Raw genomic sequence first — 22,098 nt, forward strand, 5'->3', positions numbered from 1 at the left:
GAGAAAATGGAAAATACATTAATTATAAGCAAAGACATTTACTCATAATTTACTTCAGTGGTGGTCACCCTAATTTAGAAATTTGATAATTATTATTCTATGCTCCAGATAAATGCATTTTGACAACGCTAATGACTACTAACGATCACTCAAAATGTATCACTGCAAATGCAAATATTCGCTAACTATGGGGCCATTTTGTTGTTTTGAAATAGCGTCTGCCGACTTACAGTCGACCTCATACAATTCTCGTCTTTTTAAAGTGGTTGGTTTTTTGAGATTTTTAAAGATACCGGCCTGATTTTTAGAGAATCATAACTAAAACGTATCCTCATCAATGAAGTGAAGAAAATGGTATTCCGATGAATGGGTTTCGAACTGTCCAGAAAGTCCCAAAATCAGAAAATTGGGGAAAATATCTGAGAAAATGGGTCCGAATTTATCACTTTGACCGCCGGCCTGACGTCACAGTTTTTGGGTGAGCACGTAGCGCATGGCAAGAGAGCGATGAGAGCGACAGTTTCTCGTGCCATTGTTATCACTCTTTTGTTTCATTGCGATAAGCGGCGTAGCACATGTCGGTCTCGTTCTCTCTTTCCTACCTCATTCATTAGCAAGAGAATTACTGAGCGTCAGATGCAAAGCTGAATGGTGAGCAAAACCGTCATGCGAATTTGTATGACACGGCGCTTAAAGTGTTAAAGTGGTTCTGGTGGAATCAGCTACTAAAAGACATGATACATGTCATCTTCGTGGATACCTTCCCAAACAACCAACTTCTTCTTCTTCTTCTTCTTCTTTTTTGGCTCAACAACCGTTGTCGGTCAAGGCCTGCCTGTACCACTTGTGGGGTTGGCTTTCAGTGACTTATGGTCACTGGACCCGGCACGGTCATTACTACGTATTACTACGGCACGTCTTTACTACGCATGCCGGCACGGTCCATTTGGGGTTCAACCCATGACGGGCATGTTGTTAAGTCGTACGAATTGACGACTGTACCACGAAACCGGCACGATAAACAACCATCTACGTGTTGCTTAATCCACACTTCTTTCATCAAACTATTAAGACTGGATGTTGAATCCATCTTCTTCCTCAGTTGATAAACACCTGTATTTGTTGTTTTATAATCTACAATCCATTTCTGTTTCATTCAAATAACTGCCATAGTTCTTTGTGGACAGCATGTGGCCCGCGGGCCGTATGATTGACATGTCTGGTATAGATGATAAACTAAATAATTCCTGACTAGACAGTACTATTATACTTGATATGTCAGTAAAACGAAAAGGGTTTATTCGCATATCATCACAGTCAATTACTAATTTCAAAATATAACTAGTACAATTCACCTATTAACTTGACATATTTCACATAATTGATTACAAATCTCAAAAGAGTGGTTGCATAATTTTACTAACGATTTGAATCATCCGACAAAGTGAATGAGCTGTACCATCAAATGTTTCAAACCCCTGTAAGACATGCTTGCATAAAAACGAAATTAATGTTGGATATGGTACACATTGTCGTCCGGCATCATCATAGTGGTGACGATCGCAAATCATCGATTGAATGTCGGCAAAGCTACTATGATGACGTGTGCAAAAAGCATATTGGATTTTTTTTCTTAAATTCTGATTTATATTCCTTTTCAACGATAACTGGAACGATATTGGAAGGATACTGAAATGAAAGTGTTAACGCCAGTCATTGTTCCACGAGGTTCATTATTTCCTATCAGTATCCATTCGGTACGATGGAGACGCCTAGTACTTAATGGAATGTAATAGGATCGCAAAACTACTTATCACCATTTGCTTATGCGGTGGAATACTGTGGTCATCTTAAATAAATTAAAATAATATCATACAATGCAAAACCTAAAAGTGATATTCACCCCGGTAAGTACCTTATACTTCGCTTTGGGAGCATTTTTGAAGTACAAAGTTGGGTTTAAACTAAAACTATCGATCCACAGCCTGTGGCAGCTCTGGACCCATAATCGACAGATTTATCCCGATCCACTACTACCACACTTAAGTTGCGCTAGGTCATCTCGATACAGCTGTCAGCGCCCAACAATGGGCTGTTTGTTTAATGGAATTTTTAATCACCTTACAACTCCCGAACGAGAAGCACTGTACTGAACGGTTATGTTGATTCATAATTCATGCCTCCGTTACATCTCAGCGTGCCCCAACCTTATCCATACCATACCATACTTCTATCCTGCTTGAAAATGACTTCACCAAAACGGTAGGCAGTTTTGCTGCAGGTACTCTGCCTTTTTGCAAGCGCGTTACAACGCAAAACCATCCATTCTGGCCAGCCTGCATAAATGCACTAATATCTTCACCACCAAATGCTTTACGCCGACCGGTGGCAAAGACTGCACCGCAAGCATACTGGCCACCGCAGGCATAGACTGCTGCTAATCAGTTTAAGCGAAACATAATTTTCCACCAGCACTTGTGAAAGCGCCCAGCAGGAACGGATTGCGACCGGTGCAACATAATTGAATGTCTGCCACTCACTCAAACTACTCACCGAAGCCGCCAAGCAACGCCTAATGTCAATATAAGCCGCTGACAGCTCACGGACGGACGTTGACGAGCAGTAGCACGAGCAGTAGGCTTCACGGTGGCGGGGATTTATTTGTACGTGAGCAGTAGTAGCAAATTATCCAGCGCCGGATGGGGACCGAAGCGGAGTCCCGGGTCAGTGCAACGATGAGCGTCAGCTTGCAATCACGCTCATATTTTCCTCCCATTTTTCCCCCACTCCTTTTCAGCAACCAGGTGGCCCCGTGTATGGCGCACTTTTTGCTGTCCTCACACCTGTTGTTATCGGCCATTGTTCCGTTGCAAGTTTCCACTCGCCTGACACTGCCAGCAGATGCCAGTTGACAGCTTCTCCCTTGCCTTACCAGCCCTTGCTCTTGCCCTTTGCCGTCAGTTTCCGTGTGGTCTTTATGAAGTTTTAACCCGATTACCGCGTCAAACCAACGTGTATGTAACAAACACGGCGTGGCAGCAGGCAGGACATCATACACGGGCCGGAGAATAACAAACAGCACAACCGACCGTGAAGGGCCGTTGCTCGCTGTGGCTGTCACACTGGTAGGTGATAAGTATGGCGACGGTTGTCCTACAAACACACAAACACACACACTGACACAGAGCAACAATGCCTACCGCTTTTGTGACTGGCAACATGAGGTGGAAAATCTTCTGCAACAGGATTAAACAGAATGCGGATGCTGATGCAATACTTTCAACGACTTTTTAACGTAAAACCATAGTTCATACTGTACTGTTTTATGGCGCATGTAGTCAATCGCACGAAAGTTTCGATAGAAAAACATAAACCAAACAACAATATATTGCACCGTGCGCCATTTTTTTGACGTAGTGAAGCAACAAACTTGAATATGGGCTCAATATTTCATACAAAGCCCAAACCTAAGCTTTTCTTCAACATTGTTTCAGCAGCAATCTTTGGATAACTGTGGCTAAATCCACATAAAATCAATACAAGCTAAACACTTTCGACCTTCACAGTCACACAAACAATGATTCTGTACGGGAAAAAGGGAGTTTCCCAAGAATCAATATGAAACATATTGCTTGCTTGCGATGGGTAAAATTATATTGCATCCCACCCGTCGTGGGTTGCATCCGGTTTGGTGGACACCATACCTGACCGTACCGTTTGTGTTCCATTCACTGAGAGAAGAGATAAAAAAACGACACCTAAAGAGTAAAAGAGTTCCGGAGCTGGGTCCGGGTACGACTGGTAGGCCCGGTGATAAGCGACGCCTGGCCGACTAATCGCCAGCCGATGGCAACACCTCGAAGTGCATCGACGACGGAGAAGCAGGTGTGCTGCTAAAAGGAAACTTGTACCGCAGATGCTCGCGCCCCGGAACTGCTGCAGCTCTCTTTTTATTCCATTATATCGGTCGACCGGGCGATAGACTGTGCCAGTGCCGTGGGTTTGCATCGGTCCGGTATCACGGTCACCGCCGCAGCTCGACGACGCAACGATTTTCCTTCGGTTTCCGGTTTCCGGCAGCAGGCACCGCACCGCGAATGATAAGACGGCGCACATCTTACCCGGGAGCAAAAGTGGGTACCGAACGAACTGAATCCCATCCCACTGTCCCTCCCCTTCTCCTTGCCGTTTGATAGATGAATAATGGTTCTAATGATTGAAATGTGCAAGTGTTTTTCCTACTCAGCTAATGCGCGCCAGCTTTTGTGCAAAACGCTCCCGTGCATAGCAGCATGGGCAAAATCCGTCGGGCTTAAGGGGTGTTTGCGCGATTCCGACAAGGCGGGCAGCAATAAGCGACAGCAGCACCCGAAATAGATTGGCGGCTTCGTGCCGGCAGAGGATGTGGCCACCGTGCTTGCCTTCTACTCAGCACAGCACGTGCGTTTTCGTCCAAGCGGCAACGTAATACGGTGACGTACGTTGGTCGCGCTAGAATCGTTCTTAGTCCTTGTTACCTCTTGCTCTGGCTGCTACATTTGCTTCCAAAGAAAGTGATAGCTAATTTGGCAAAGCGGAAAAAGTGCACAACTATCAGCACATTTTTCATCATGTTAGCTATGGCCACGGGGATTTAAACTCGTTTTGAGTATCATGCACATAATAATGATTACGTTTAATGAATAAGCAAAATTGATGACGGAAGAATGTTTTAGCAAAGCTTTAGACACAAACAGTTATACTTTTTTTGGCAGCATTGTGTTCCTTGCGCAATCGGGAGCTTGAAGGCAAAAAGAATGCATTGAAGCACATATTAAAAATTAAAATTTTCGCCAGAGATTTTTAACTACGGCTTTTTAGCTAGTACTTTTGAGAATTATGAAGAATTATATTTAATTAAATACCTTTTTACACGGTATTTATTGTTTGGGTTTTACCGGGTTTTAACCTTTTTCGCTATTACCAGGGCAAATATGGGGTATTTTTATTCCATATTTATATTTATTATTCCAATGGAATTTTTAATAAATTTTTAGTAATTTTTCATAGAAATATTTCTCGAGTGATTATATAAAAAACTTTCCCAAATCTTTATAGGCAATTATGGCATATACATGGTTCAACATTTTCCCATTGATCATGTCGTACTACTAGATCTTAGTTTGAAAACGATTCCTTCAATGTTTTTCAAGGAACGATCTGATTATTCATAAAATTTTAACATATTTTTACAATTTTAAATACTTTTGCCTTAAATTCAGAACTCTAAGATTCGAAGTTAAAACGCGATTCATCAAATTAGATTTACTAGAAGGTAGGCAACTAAGATGTGATAAAAATGGGCTCAAACTGATTTATACACAACATGGCTTAAAAAAAGGAATTGACAACTGTTGTAAGATTTTTTAGCAAGTATTAGTAGATGATCCACTGAGAACAGATTGAAAATAGATTAGACACTGATCGAGCTGGAAAATAGTTGTATTTGTCGTACAAATAAGGTTTAAGCAAGGGCATATATTTCCTTAATGTTTGTGTAGATGATGATTCAATAAAATAAATAGATTCTGAAAATAAATACTAAAAACATACTTAAGATACGTTTACACTGGTTTTCTTCACAACGGCCAAGCCCTATTGCTAATGTAAAACAAGGTTTCTTAACAAGGTTGCAACATAATTAAGGATATATTTGCAACAGGATATTTTTGCAACAAACTTTTTTGATCTGCGGGCCACATTCGTAACAGAATCGTCTTGGCGAGCTGCATGAAAATGATTCGCGACACAATGTAATGAAGAACATTCAACATATATACGTTTATGTTAACGCTATCCACGAATGATAATACAAGTGCTTAAACGCTTTCTGTTAGTAGTTGTAGCACTGATGTTTTCTATATTCTACATTAAGGATATGTAGCAATGTCATAGATACCAACTACATCTAACAGGAAAAAACTGACATTAGCTGTTGCGCCATTAAAAACACAATTTACCCGGAAAAAATACCGTTTTAACGGGTAACCTATGGATTTTCTCCTAAAATTGAAAAATGAATTGTTTCTTAGCGCTTTTGAAAATTGCAATTCCAGCAGCTTCTTCGTTTGTATTTCGTAAACAATATTAGAAAAATATTTTCCTATTTCAGATTTAAATAATCCTCTTTTTCCTATATACCATCAGCCATTTGGCCTAGCCCTGTTGGTTAAAAATGACGTATGTATTTTCACCAAATTTCAAAAAATTGTACCAATAAAAAATTATCCTTCTTGGTTTTAATCCGACAGCATTTGAAAGAATCGTGAACAGAAGTTTTTTTTCATGTCAGCTTTCACTGTTTTTAATTTTTAACATTTTATAGCATCTGAAATACGATCGCAAGCTATTGTCATAGCTGTAATTCGGCGATGGAAGATGTAATGACCATCGTTGGTGAAAAATATCAACCATCAGAGTAATAGTGGTAATATTGTATAATATTTTGTTAAGTGTAATGGTATTGATAGAGTGAGTAATCTTGTACAGTATTTCCTTAACTCACTGTCGATCTCGAATAATACAAATAATTTACTAACTCCTAACCACATAGCATAAGCCGAAAAACACACTATAGACAGTTTATAAATGAATATAAAAAATAAAACAGAAAATATTTAGAAGTAATTAAACATAATTCATATTAGCCTAAAAATTGAATTACTTTGAAAAAAAAAACAGGTTTTATTTTATACTCTTTGGAAATTTACAAATACATTCAATCAAGACGAATTACATTTTAAATCATTCAACTTGCTTAACAAAGCTCAAGAACCATTATTGCCTTTAAGGCCGTGAGCATAATCCTTAGATTTAACTGGTAATTTGTTATTTACCCACGCAAAGTGTACCTGTTACTTCGTACAAGACCCATCATTAAGTGATTGGTAGCAATATTCCACCAACAAATACAATTGCATGGAGTATTGTGTGTTTGCGTGTGTATGTGTATGTGTGTACGGGGTTTTCACAGTATTTTTCACCCACTAGGACTACGATCTTCCGATATTTCCGATTGCGATGCCTCACTTGCTCACACGGTCGGACGATATAAATAGCATAATGTTTTTATAATCTTCAAACAACTTCGCATCGAGATCATCAGCAGCCCATCTTCTTCATCGCAATCGCCGTGAGTGATTCTACGACCGTACGCAACCCACCAACCATCATCCCCTTTCCGAACCTACTTACCACACAAAACACGCCGTACCACTTACGCAGAACGCTAGCGTGAAAAAACCCCTATCGTGGCGTGATGTGGGAAACACATGATACCCATCATTACAACACATCTTTCGGTCTGTTTTGTTTCGGATGTTTATGATGAGTTTGATATTTTCTTTTAGACACCCTTAGCCCGTGTAAACTTGCCTAAACCTGCGCGGGGAGGCTGGGGCCAAAAGAACGTTTCGTATAGAATGAACCAAATCAATAAACATTCGATCGCCATATTAGAAACCCACTGGTACAATGAAAACCCTATGCGTATTACTGTTGGAAAGCAAACGCAAACATTGAGCAAACCAGCAATGCCTTTGTGCTCAATGAAGCGAACATTGTATTCATGAAATGTCATGATAACGGCAGGCCGACTGCTTTTCTGCTAACGGCACAAATGTTCAAGTGCAGCTGCCAAGTTGTTATGGTGGTGGTGTGTGCTGCGTGTCTGTGTATTTGGGAAATATCAACCGTCTGCGGTCAGCTAGACGTTTTGGCTTGAGTTTTATTTATGCTTCTACCAATAAGCAGGCAGCGAAATTGGTTTGTCACGAGTTGCCGTACGAATTTGTATCGTGTTCGTCCCATTTGACTCAAATGCGATGAGGCATGATGCATACAAATGAAAACATTTTACTCTCCTGGCGCTTCGTGCTTGGGCCCGACCATCGAGGTTTTAAGTTGATTATATAACGGGAAATTTGTTTCTCTACGTGCTTACTGTGTGTCCAAATTGTATATAATTATAATAATTGTTCAAAGAATGTTCAACGTCATCTTTGTAGCTATAAATCAATAATATAAATAAATGTACTTGAAATCATTATAATAAGCAGGGATCGTGATGATCTGTAAAAAAGCGTGTTTATTGAAATATTGCTGTAAGTAAATCCGTTCATCCGCTTGCGTTTTATTGCGCCAAAGCCGTAATAGGTCTAGACTTGACTACTATTATACCTGGTTTTCTGTGGCTAATTAGAGCTAAAGAACTTATAATTAAAATACCATTCTTCGTATAGCGTTAGATGTGTTCACACAACAGTGGGAGGATTTCAGCATTATTTATCAATTACGTGCGAATTTTTGAGAAAATGCACATTTTTTTCACAAGAAATTATGAACGACATGTCCAATTCTAAATAAGCAAGAGAGAAAAGAAGAAACAGGAGAATGTGGGAGTGTGTTTTCAAAAAATTTAATCGTCATTCAACATTTGTATAAAAAAAGTGTTAAACACTCTTTATGCTATGTTCTAAAACTTAAAAGCTTGCTATTGAATTGACATTTATTTGGTTGTACCGGTAACAGAAAATGCTCTCGCATAAATAGAATATTAACTTCCAGCATTGACAACAATAAGATTAACCCCCCATTATCGGTTTTGGATTTACTAAATAATTATCATGAATAGGTCATCAACAAATTTACTTCAAAACTGTGAAAACCAATCAAAAGCTATTACCTCCTTTTCTATTTTGCTTTTTTTTATTTTTTAGATTATTTTACGAACACTGTATAATTTTGAACCTTATTTTTAATAAACCATTAAGTGTTCATTGACATTTGTGTACAATACTTTCGTGATGTAGCTTTTTCAATTGTGAAATTTTTCACTCATAGTAATTATATTTGAAAAAAATTCTTGCTAAATATTAAATTTGTTAAATACACTCAAAGTTTCTCTACAACCACTCTCAGGATGAATTTGACTTAAAAAGTCCAAAAATCCTTACTAATACTAATATAGCAAATACTAGTAAAGCATCAGATTAACCAATAAAAAACATAGCCACTACTACCGGCATTTGAAATTGGACACAATCGTTTGCCGTAACCACATCGACCATATTTGCAGAACATAAACACAATCATTTGCTCACCGGCGACGAGCTCGATACCAAAGAGTCGTAATCCCGGGGCTTCTTCCGGTATCGAACGGAGACAGTTGAATAATTTTATGTTTTCTCCAACTTTATTGCCCTTCTTCATCATCGTTAGTTTGCTGCTCCTGTTCGCCCAACCAGGGCCGAGGATGGCCTTTAGCCTTTCGCCGGCTTTGCTCCTTCCAAGCACTGACCGTAGTGGTAGTGGTACAATTAATTGGTCTCATTTGCCGCACGGTGTGCACCGGCTAGGGCCAGGATATAGCTATAACAACCGAACCGAACCGACCAATCTTGCATTGCATCATTATCCAAGATTTATTTTGCCCGGTTTTATTTCGCCTTCGCTGGCGATTTGTTTTTCCTTCCCAGGGCTGGCCCGGACGGGAAACACCGGCATATTTGGAGCACGGCCAAATCGATTGTGTTGTGTTTTATGAGGACCGCTTGCCGGTACCGATATTTATATTTTCTCTTTTCACACTCAGTTGCAGCCGAACGGAACCCGTTAGGTGTGGTATTCGAAGCTGGATGAAGCCATAAAAAGTGAGAAGCAGAGTGAAGTGTTCATTATAGCTCCTGATTTTCAATTTTATAGCTTGCAATAGAACTGTACAGCCTATTTATGTGTTTTTTGTTGATACACACTTCAACTTATTTTAATTGAATACGAGAAGTCATTTTAACATTTTTTTCCCCTTTTTTAAACCATATTACAGCGAGCCAAACACGAATCGAATCGTTTCGTTCAAGCGCTCCCATAAATCCTGTCAATCAATCAACCCCAGACATCACACCGTAGGCCACCAATGCATCTAGCACTGTTGCACTCTCAGTTACGAGCCCCGCGGACAAAGAGTGAACGCACAATTTCCAATTAATTTCTCTCAATTGCATGCGAACGCACGAAAAGAATTTCAATCAAATCTTTCAACGTCAATCAAACTGCCAAAATCAAACCCAATCCGATAATGTAAAGCTCGCCAAAGCATCAGCAGCACGCCCGGTGACACAAACGTTCGCAAATAGTTGGTGTGATGCATGCTTGTGTAAGTGTGTGTGTCTGTGAATGCGGCTAAAACCACTCAATTAAACTTTCTAGATACATGAAAAATAAGTTTAAATGAGTTTCTCACCACCTTGCCATGTTAATATCATCCAGATAGTTTGGTCTTTCTACTTCACTAGTTTGCAGTTCTGTGGCTGTGTTTCTTAAGAACTTACCTACTTAAACTCCTTCGCCGGTCACTTCCGTCTATTGTGCCATTTATTGTCATGCAGTTTCGCAATGATTTTGCAACACACACCGCCTTTGCCGGCTATATACCAGAGAGAGAGAGAGAGAGAGAGAGTATGTGTGTTTCCAGCTACCTTTTCGCGCAGCCACCACCGTGTTGTTATCAGTTTTCCTACGCTTATCGCACACTAAACACTCACACGACAAACTCTTTTCCACTGCTCACACTAGCACTAGCAAACCGAACTGGTAGCTAGACTACACTCTCACTCGCAACACACTACGAAACACACTGCACTAAACGAGCTACGGGCCATTTTTTGCGTATCTTTGGTGTCGAATTTCAGTATTGCTTTTTAACTTCACCTAAGCGATGCACTGTTTTTTTTTTATGTGAAAGAAATTTAAAACAACAAGAATTAAAAAAAAATGTCAAAAACGGCTCAAACTTTATGAAAAAAATCACCAAAACACTCTATAAGGAAATAAAACGAATTTTATTGAAACATAATCCTTATGCTGCTCATATCTATTTGTCCCAAATCTTCCTCATTTTCCTTCTCCTTCCCTAGGTTCTCCTCCATCAAAAGGAAAAATAAATGAACGCACGAACGTCATCCCAATAATCAGAAGAAATTCAATCATATCCATATCCGGCCAGTATTAATTTGCTCAATTTTCGACGACAACGACGACCTCGAACCTCGTGGATGAAAGTTGGAAGCTTTTGTTTTAGCGCCAACCATCTTCCCCGAAACCGCCCTGCCCAGCCATTCACCTGCCTTGCCTCGCGCCCTTTGTTTCGGGCCCCATCTTTTCAAGCTCCCAATCACCCAATTCCTCACGTACGTACGGTCGAGCGGTGGTCGACGATCACGATCCGACTCCGAGGTGGAGGAGGGCTGTGTATGTGTGTGCGTGTATTTTTTTAATGGGACTTTCATGTAAGCGGGGTTTGCCGCTTGCCCTACTCCACCCAAACAGCACCTACCTTGGCCAACCCGCCTACAACGATAGCGAATGTAATATTTGAACCGTTATCACTTATCAGCAATCGAATATTTTCCCGATTTCGGTGCTGCCCTGGCAGCACACTCCTGTGACCTTCAGGGTGGCCTAAGCCAAAGGCCACGTGTGCTCGCCTGCTTGCTGATTTGCTTCCATTTACACCACGAACGAAAAAAAAAAACGAATGCTTGTTTGTCGGTGCCTTCTTTTGCAATTGGAAAATCGCATCTGTCAGCCGTGAAGAAGACCTGCGGCCTTGTTGTCGTGCTGTCGTCGGCTACTTGGGCAGAACCGGGAGACTAGCGAAAGCCAAAAGGGAAAGTGTCACCTTCCCCCTGTCTGCCCGGTTCTGCCGGTGTCCACTCCAACTGTCGCCAGTTGCGGTTGTTAAAGCAAACTGTTTGCGTGTGCGTTTTTTCATTGTTTTACGAGTGCTTCGTTTATTTTGTTCCGAAATCCAAGGACTTCTCGTTCAGACAACACTTTCTTTTCCTTTTTTTCTACCCCCCCCCTCCCCACTCCCTTCACCCGCTTTTACTCGGTACGTTTCAAAAGTGGGAAACATCCTTCACTCGCTACACGCTACAGAGGAGAGTAGAAAGAGAGAGAGCGAGAAAAAACACACTGAAAAGAAAACGAGCACAACGAAATGGAAATAAGACATGCGGTAGCACAACAACAACACCAACAGCAAGCACATGCTTCGCAAGTGGAAAGAATTTTCCGATTCCCACGAACCGTCGGTGGGGAAGGTATTAGGGAGGGTGAAGAATTTTCGGCTGCAGGCAAGAAACGGCATGTTGTTGCTCGTTCCTCGCTCGTTCCCCAAGCTTCTCGCCGTGTTGACGGCAGTGGCCGATTCGATGGTCGTTAGGATTTTCACTTTTCACCTATATCTTTGAGTCCAACTAGCAGGCACACACACACACACACACACACACACACACACACACACACACACACACAGACACACACGCACGCACTACTGGCCACGTTGAGTTGCTTCGCCATTCTTCGCCAAACGCTTCGGCCGGGCGCGCGGGGCTGATGACGAAAGACTGTGGCGCAACGTGCAGCAGCAGCAAGCAAGCGGCAGCGGAGGCTTGGTGGAAAACTCATGAACCGCGCGCTGAACACCCGATTATTTTTAGCCCATGGCGGAGATATTTTCGTCCCTGCTTTGCCTGCTTGTGTGTGTGTATGTCAGTGTGCTTTTTTTTAGCTCGACTTGCTTTCACTACACATCGGCGACGACGTCACTTTCATATCTTCTCGCCCGCTTCACTGACAGAGTAGATCATGTGTGGTAGTGTGTGTATTTGATGCGTTTCTATGTGTGTGTGTGTGTATGAAAGGGATAGTTTTTTGTCACCACTTTTGCCACCCTCTCACTCCTATCAGCTGCCGACCCGGTTTCGATTCCGTTTGATCGCTCATCCGTACACTTTTTCCCGGACCGAGCAGAGAACGGACGGCCGAACAGAAAATAATGCCGTCCTAACAAAAGCCGAGTGTATACTTTTAATTTTATTTAGAAATGAAATGAATGTTTTTACAATGTACGTCAACCGGGATGGATGGGTCCTTAATTTGCGTACCGCTCTTTTCTTTCTTTTGAGACATTTTCGCCTTCTTAAGACACGCTCCACTTCGCACCACTAGAGCGATCGAACGTAGAAAAGGCAAACGAACGGTCGTACACGGAATGATGACAGCGAAATGGAAACGTCGTTCGGTTCACCTACTAAACCAGCTGATAATGGCTTCACGTGGCGGGAGCAGGGTGTGAGGGGGGGGGGGGTTTGAATGCTTGACACACTTTGGTTCGGAAAATTCTTCAATGAAAAAGGCAATAGCCACATTTGCCAGCAGGAGGGCAATGTTCGGGTTCCGTGTTGAAGTATCTATTTCGACAGCACAAAGAACGAACGACACAAACCTCTGGCCAATGTTCGTAGTAGATTAGGCACACACGCACACTCACATATCGAATAGCACAGAGCACTAGAAACATCCGAACTAGACCATCATCAGCGGCTGGCACAGCACGGTAAAGAGTTTTGTCTGCCGGGCGCGCTTGTTAACTGAACTCCTGCCTTGGTCGAGAACTCCGGAAAATGTACCCACACATACACACTCACACACACACACATGAACCACTTCGTGGTCTCGCAATTCCGTTCCGGCTAGCCCCGGACATGGCGGTTCACACAAATGAACGTATAAACAGGCCCACTCCCTACCATCCCACTTGGGGTTGTACTTCACGCGACTACAAGGATTGCTCTAGTGGATTTGGAGGATGTTCTTAACCTCTCTCTCGTCCCCCACTTTCGGCACTACTAGGAAAGCGAAAGAACACACACTCACACACACTGAATGGCCGTGGCCGTGGTTACAACCAGCGAACGACGGAACCCGCGACTTTGGAAGTGAGCGCGCGTTACCTTCAGGCTGCACGGTCGAAGTGACAATGACATCGGGTGCGAGCGCGCGCATTCACCATCACTCCGACCGAGTAGCCGAACGAGAAAGAGCGCGCGAAATGCCAGCTCCAAACTCCCCCCAGCAGGTCCTTCGGCTCGGTTCGTGAGTGGTGCCGATCTCACTACGGTGAACGGTGCAACACTCACTATGACGTGCAGTGAGCGATTAACTCACTAAGAGCAATGGAGGGCTCATCATCTCCTCATCGTCATCATGCTTCACATACCTTCATTTGTGTCTATTGTGTGAACTGCTCCAAGTGACAGTAAGAAGTCAAAGGCTTACCCCACACACATACATGTAATACAGGGTTTGAAGCAAGCAGGTAGGCAGGTCATCGTTCAAACCAAACACTTTTTTGAGTGAATGGTTCTCTCTCTTTCTCTCTCTCTTTCTCTCTCTCTCTCTCTCTCACACACACACACACGCACATAGTCGATTGCTCTCTCTCAAACCGTCGTGCATCGGAAGCAACTCTCCGCTTGCTGAACAATGGAGCAGCTTCCGGTGGTGATGAAAAGTTTGCGGGCTTTTTGTCCTCTTATGACGTCACAACATGATGCACCGCGCGTGAGAAGGATGGAGATAGCAAACAAACCTTTCCAAACTATTGCGTTTTTTCCTCCTGTTACTAGTTTTCCAGCTGCAAGCCGAATATTAGAAATGGTACATTCTTGATAATACTTTTCTGAGAAGAGAGCTAAGAGAGAGTAAGAGTGTGAGATAGAGAGAGCGCCAAACAACGGAAAGTCTGTCCCAAGAAAAAAAACTCGGTCGCACGCGTAGTAGTAAGTCGTAGTAGAGTATAGTACGGAGCGGCAGACAGCCCGGAATAGGCTTCTGATTTTTCGGAGAAACGAGTTTTTCCGACCGGCGTTTCTACGAAGTCTGGATCCGCAAACGAAACCTCGCGATTTTTGCATGAGGGGAAGGAGGAGAAGGGGAGAGAGAAGCACACAAAAAAGGTAAAACTAATGCAGCATCGCAAAACTTTGTAGTAAAAGCGGAAAAGGAAAGGTAGATGTTATGCGTAAGCGAAACCAAAGTATTGTGTAGGCGGGTACACGAGTTGCAGCTGCTGGGGAAACACGGCATCTAACAACACACTCCTGTTGCCCACCCGAGTGCGAGTGCATTTGACACACTCAAGCGGAAAGGATCATTGAAGATACCGGGGGAAGGAAAAGTGGGAAGAAAAGTAGGCCATCGTTCAGCTACGCACTTCAGAGCGCGTTTGGCTGGTGCGCGTGGTGCGAGCACTTGACAGAGGGTTGATAAATTTGTCCAGGGATTTTTACGACACCTCCTGCTTTATTTCTCCTTCGGAAGGGTTTTTACATAGACAATTTGTGTGTTTTCATTGCTGTTGTTGCCTGCCTATTTCTTAACAACACTTCATTCAGCCTATCTGCTTGAGTACGGCCAAGTGGCTTTGGAGTGGTTTCTTTCCCGGCGGTATTTTGCTGCCGCTTCTGGTGTTATTATCGTTTATTATTTTCGGCAAGCTAAACATTCATACCGCCACAAGCGGCACAGGCACAACAACACACGGTTACGGAAACCACCTGTCGGGAATATTTTCAACCGGCAACGGCAGCAAAGATGTGTACGCCGTGCATTGTAGTGTGTAATAAGAGACGTATGGTAGCACGGGGCAATATGGACATTGGCTACTGTTGCCAATTTGTATAGAGACTTTAAACATGTTGGCGTTAGTCGCATTTTAACGGAGATATACGGCCAGTTTTCTCATATATCGACCTCTTAATGGACCTTCGATACGATCTTAAAGGCTTGCAATACTATCCGAATTCATTTATTTAAATTCGATTGTCTGGCAGCTATTGAATTGTTTTTATTAAAAGCGTGCTTGTCACACGTATAAAAGTTTGTTTTATAACTAAACGGTCAGCCAAATATCCTTCATTCATGCAAAATCCATGCCAGCTATTGAATCTCGACTGTATATTGTTTGCATTATCTTATTCACCTGACATCCAATAATAATAAAATTTCATTTTAGAGCTTAAAACTATTCACATCGACATAGGAAAGCTTTAAAAACAACATTATATTCGCTAATTGTTTTTTTCTTCAAAATAACATTTGATGAAATTTGATCAAAATGACAAAGAAATGTTTACCAATTGAGGTAAAAATTTTATTTAATATATTTTATTGAAATAATCCATAAACAGCTCATATTTTATTAAATTATTTTCCATCCAGTATTGTAATTATTTTGGTAAAAACATTTTTCAAATAAAACCAATGGCATTTTTTATGTAATTTGGAACAACAGTTCTGAACCAAATGATGATTGTTTTTAAATTGAATCCTTATTCGAAAACGGCCCCTAATGAAAATGAAGTCGTATGTGAATGGTTTAGCTTCCGAGGGCATACAGATCGTGCAACAATCAAACATTACTGAGCGCCGTTCGCATATGAACAGAATCATATAAGCATATAAGCAGAATCTGCTCCCGCACTGCTCCCGAAGTCTGAAAGGTCATTTGCCAGATTAAGTCCCTTCCCCTTCGTTCACCATGCCCAGCACACGCTCCACTGCTCGGGAGAATGCCGTTGGGTTTATTAATATTTCCTCCGTACGCGCACAAAACAACAACAACAGCAGCAACAACCACGACGTAAAAAACCCATTTGTGTAAACAATCAACCGAGCGCGCAGCCAGACATTGTGCAGACCTTGCCATGTTTTTGCATGCGTGAAATCAACCGAATGATTGTTTGTGTGTGATTGTGTGTGTTTGGGTGTGTATGTGTGTGTGTGTGTGCATGTTTCTTTTAACGCTTTCTTGTTCCTGGGTGTGCGCGTGCAAGCTGTTACACTTGTTGTCTCCATGTCAGCGTGCGTTCATTACTCTTGAATCCAACCTACTTACCTCCTCCACCTCTTTCCTCGTCGCCCAATAGTTCCAACCAGGGCCATGGCTCCGGGCACAAAGTCCTCAGACTGGGTCAAGGAAGGTGTATTGAGATGAAGGAACGTCGTAAAAATTAAAACATACGCCCCCCTCCCCCTCCAACTGCTCAGGCCTTTCGTTTGTCGTTCCTTGTACGTTCGGCCCAAATTCGAATTCACGGCCATTTGGGCAACTGTTTGTTGCTGTTGCAGCACCAGGACATGCAGATAGGAAGCAGAGTAGTATCAAGACAAAGATTCAGAGCAACAGTAACACATACAGGTACGCACATACGCACATGCATCGGTTGAACCAACGTACCAACGTACGGTTGGAGATTAGCATGCCACTCCGCCGGAAGGACATTTCAAGCTATGTCTAACTTACAATTCCCTCTTACTATATTAAGCTTTCTAAATTCGTAAGATTTATACTACCTTTAAACACCAGAAATACAACTATACAAGCGGAAAGTTGAGGTTGAAGTGAAATGCGTTTTTAAATAATTCCGATTTTTACAATCAACCAGGCTTCTCCATTAATTGGAGAAACGATTTTTTTACTTGCCCTCAAGAAACATTCATCAACAAAATTGCATTTTCCATATCTGAATGGTAATTGTACACAAATAAAAATTTATTTTAAAATTGTCTTTTTTTAAAGCTTGAAACGAGTTCCAATACTTTTATTAAATTTTAATACATCACCGAAGGCATAAGTATAACAAAACAATCAAAGCTGAGGTAACCTTTTCGAATATAAGGACGGAACGGTTTTATTCATATTATTTTATTAAATTTATTATTTTTATTTATTTATGTTTTAAGACACATTTTTAGCCACGTCGTCAGTCTTCTACGAGGCATTTCTTCCATAAAAATGGCCTTATCCCGGGCATACAATATTTACATGCATGCTGAAAAATCTAGTATGACGTTTGATAATGTATGGAGTGTTGACAACATTTCAACCGCCAAATTTTAAACTATTACATACAAAAAAAATCATAAAAGATCGAAACATGTTAACGAATGCAGATAGTCTGTGCAACCGCCAAAACGCCAAAGCCAACTCATGTCCCAACTCGCCAACAATTTCCATCGCACCTTCCATACTTCTTCAGCAGCCTCATCTCTACGTCCTCAAATGGATACAAGGGTATTACAATCGTCTCTCGGTTCCCATCGGTCGTCGAGTAGCGGCAATTAATTAGCCGTCCTCCGATGCCCCACTGCTCGAAGCTGAGCGTCCCCCTCCCTCCTCAAACCTCCTCGTTCCACACTCACAGAAGCGCTATACGATGATCGAATTTCGTGCGGCCATTACAATATCCCATAAAAAACAACATTTTACCACCGAAACCGCGACGCCACCACCCCTTGCCCTTGTTGCCACTATTCCGTCCCATTACTCCGGCGTGATGGTTCTCCCTCGCCCGGTGGTGATCGTGGTGGCCACCCTCTAGCGTAAACAAAACCTCAAATTCGTCGATTTCTAAATTTGTTCCGCAATTTGCGTTGCGCTGGCATATCCGTTTGCGGTTTGTAATTCAAATACGGTTTGGGAGCACCTTAGCCAAAGAAAGTAACCCATTCGACAGACGCAACCGCACCACAGACCCACTTAGGCGAGCGGTGCTCGAATGGGCGTGCAGAAGATTTTAATCACTTTCTTCGTTTTTCGGTTATGTTTTTTTCGTTTTTTGTTTTCCCCTCCAGTTGTAATATTTTGCGAATTGACGATGAGTCGAGTCACGGTGGTCTGGCAAATGTTACAACTGATCAACGAATCTTCCATAGAAAAGAAACATTTAAAAAAATTATCCAAAATCTGCCAAGTAGCGAGGTGTGATTTTATTTTTCTCATCCCTCTTTATTCACATCTTCGATGGACTGCAAAGTGTTGGACGTTATCTGACGCTTTCGCAGAGCAAACAGAGCCAGAGCTTCACACGGTGTCTTTCATTTGTACCCCTTTCCTTTTGTCCGTGAGATGTACTGTCAGTGTTTACACTTCGTTGAAAAATGACTTGCACACAGCAAGGTTGCGTGGTTGCAGTGCGAATGAAACGAGCTCGGCAATTCCACTTTTATCGTTCGCTGCTGCTGCTGCTAATTGAACTGCCAAATGTGCTAATTTGTGTATGCAATAGATGTGGAGTGGTGTGCAGCCTCTTATTCTGAGCAGTGGTTTTCTTTACAACTGGCTAAAACACACCAAAAGTATTGGAGCCGTTGAACACACTAATTTTGGCAAATCCAGTATTCTCTCTTTTTGGTACATAACATTACTGAAAGGAATATTTTGCATAGTTTCCTTCATTTATTGAACATAAAGGATGAATCATTAGTAATAATTTAACTAATACTTCATCTTTACTTCATACTTTATGAGTTGGGACATTTCATCATCATAGTGGTATCATTTACATATCAAATAACCATCGAAGCAATAATAAACATTGTATGCTTCATTTTTCTAATTGTTTTGTATACTTTTCATCCTTTAATTTTTTTATAACAGCTCCAATCATCTCCAATTTACATTTGATTGTTGACCAATACACCTGATTTAATGCAACTAGTTATAATTCTGCTTTTTTTAATTACTGGAATTCCAATCCATACCTTGCAAAACCGTATTGCGAGCAACCCAATCAACCGAATCGATGCGTGTGAGTCCTTTCTTCACAAAGTTCCTTCCTGCTTTTTAAAGGTCACATTCACACGCGATTTACTATATATTGCACACAGCTTGTTTTTGATTCACTGAAAGTTCTAATATTTTCCCGCTTAACGTTCGTTAAGTTAGTGAGTGAAAAAGGACGTAGAATTTTGAGTGTTTTGACGATGTTGCTTATGCTTATTATCAAAATATGGCGTTTAAAAAACTAAATGAATAAAACGGCATTTTTCAACTATTGCCATTAAAATTTACAGACAGCTAACTGGCTCCGTTTCCGTTTAGTACGGCGATCGGCAGTCTGTTGAGGCACAGGGCCAAATTTTGTAAATAATCGAGAGCCACGAGCTATACGAAAGCATTTTTTAAAATTAGTTTTGCTTTTAAATTATTACATTATTGCATTTTAGAAAGAAAATAATCGGTTAGTGATATCAAGCAATACGATTGGTGATATTGCTGTAGTTCTATAATAATATCATCTAATCATGATTCAACATTGGTAATACTTACTTACACATTCGGCGTTACAACCGCTTTGCGGTCATGTTCTGCCTCAGGAGTGTCCGCATTGGCAATGCTAAATTTAACCGATATTTTAAAAACTAAATGAAATGTTTCATCATTTGAAGATTATCAACAGTAGGGCAATTGGTCAAAACTAAAAAAAAACAAGGGCAATATCGCTTCTTGATGACCCCATCCTCCGCTGGCACTAAAAATATTAGGGATATTCCGGGGATGATAAAAAAGGCTTAACGACTGAAATTATCGAGAAAAACGTGCATTTAGTAGCCACTAAAATGCTTTATGGACAAGTAATTCCATGTCAGATAAATTTATAACTAATTTCTTACATAAAAGCTTTTTGAAAATCGTTGTATCCGTAAAAAGCAACATGGTTTTTTATACGTTTGTTTTTGTTTTCAAATACGATAAATTTTTTGCTGAAATAGAAAAAATTAAGCCAACCGATTTGTGTGAACTTAAGCAGAACTAATAGCCGAAAAAAAATATTATCACAAGAAATATGCATGGAGCTATTTCACTATATCTAAAACTTTGTATCGCAAGTATAGGCGTCCCCCGAGTTACGGCCCCCTCGAGTTACGAAGATTCGCAGATACGACGAAAATCAAAATCAAACACGGTTAAAAGTTGTCATTGAGATTCCCCAACTATCCGATCTTGAATATCTATATCGTGTAAACGGCTTTTGAAGTAAAATTAATACATTATTGAACATTGTTTGAAATGAAACACCCGATATCGTAGATTCCGATTATAAACTCTCCAACTTCGGTTATAAACTTTACATTCATAGATATTTCACATACATATTATTTAGACTTACTCCTTGCTTTGGGACATTTTTTCGGTCACAAATACAGTCGTATCTTGGAGGTCATCTGTATTGCGTTGGTAAAAATCAAATACTCTCTCTCTCTCTCTCTCTCTATCTCTCTCTCTCTCTCTCGCGTTTACATGCAAAACATAAAATAAATTCACAGTTACTAGTCGTCAGTGACTTTAGTGCATCTTAACTATGCAAAATTTTTGTATGTGACTTCCTCCATCCCGAGAGTCAGTCTTATTGTCGTGTTGGCACAATCTTCATGTTACATATGGGGATATTGACCTTGAGCTTGAACAAATGTATTCGTCAGTCATTCGAGATTAGTTTAAGGAATACGATAGTATAAAATGTCATACTTAAAGATTAGCAGTATTTTGTACTCGAATCAAGAATCAAGATTCAAGAATACATTTTTTTACAAAAGGAGGAAGACCAAAATATTGCACAGAATCATTTTCGGAATCATAGTACGTTCTGGTGTAAATTTAAACAATCAATACTAATTTTGTTACATATTTTTTCCCCCAAAACGATTTATCAAATTTATGAATTTGTCACTTGCTTCCTTCATTACAGTTACTCTGTGTAATTCAGTGTGACAACATCATTTTCAGTAATTAAGAGCTACCAGGCGCCTCCATCGCAATTTATCTCTTCCACTTTGACCGCCGCATGATGAAAGTGTGAGAATATGTTAAAGATGCCGAAAAAAATAAAGAGCTAACGGTACAGCACCACACATGTCTTTACTTTTTTTTCTTCTAAACAACACTACGTTCCGCTGTTGGCAGATGTTTCAAATCGCGTGTTCAAACTTAGACCACTTATTTCGAAGCCGGTCACTCTCGTTCACTAGCTGACGACACGACACGCACAGTTGCAGTCGCGATGACGTCGGGAGAATATGTCGCTGATGCAAGCGGTAAGCATGCCGTTACCATCTTCCAACACACCTTAGGGCGTCGACTATTTATAGCCCAGTTGGTTCAATGAACCACCCCCCGAAGTTAGGTGGGGTGGGTATATGTTACTCATTACCAAACGACATTTCTAGCACGATAACTACTTACCTGCCATTATCGTTAAGTTCGATTTCCCGTTGTCACATTCAAACTTATCAATTTTGAACTGTGCGATACTTCGATCATAAATGGAGCAGTTCAGAAATAATTCATATTTGGTAAATAGCAGAACCTGCCAAATCACTATACCGCAAAAAAACAACGAAACATACATACAATAGGTGACCGCTAACTGG

General features: G+C 41.1%; 1 protein-coding gene across 2 annotated transcripts in view; it reads right to left on the reverse strand.

Moving 5' to 3' along the window:
- LOC121591580 (GTP-binding protein RAD) overlaps positions 1–13,918 on the reverse strand; it is a 38,443-nt gene extending 24,525 nt beyond the window's left edge. The window contains exons 1-2 of one of the 2 annotated variants that reach the window (XM_041912272.1): positions 13,759–13,918; positions 10,368–10,758 (exon numbers count right to left, since the gene is read on the reverse strand). The gene's annotated coding sequence lies outside the window, so the exon portion shown is untranslated. The remainder of the gene's footprint in view (positions 1–10,367; positions 10,759–13,758) is intronic. The other variant, XM_041912273.1, reaches the window with a different exon arrangement.
- Positions 13,919–22,098: the final 8,180 nt, after the last annotated feature.

This window comes from Anopheles merus, chromosome 2L (genome assembly GCF_017562075.2).
Source record: "Anopheles merus strain MAF chromosome 2L, AmerM5.1, whole genome shotgun sequence".
NCBI classification, from domain to species: Eukaryota; Metazoa; Arthropoda; class Insecta; order Diptera; family Culicidae; genus Anopheles; species Anopheles merus.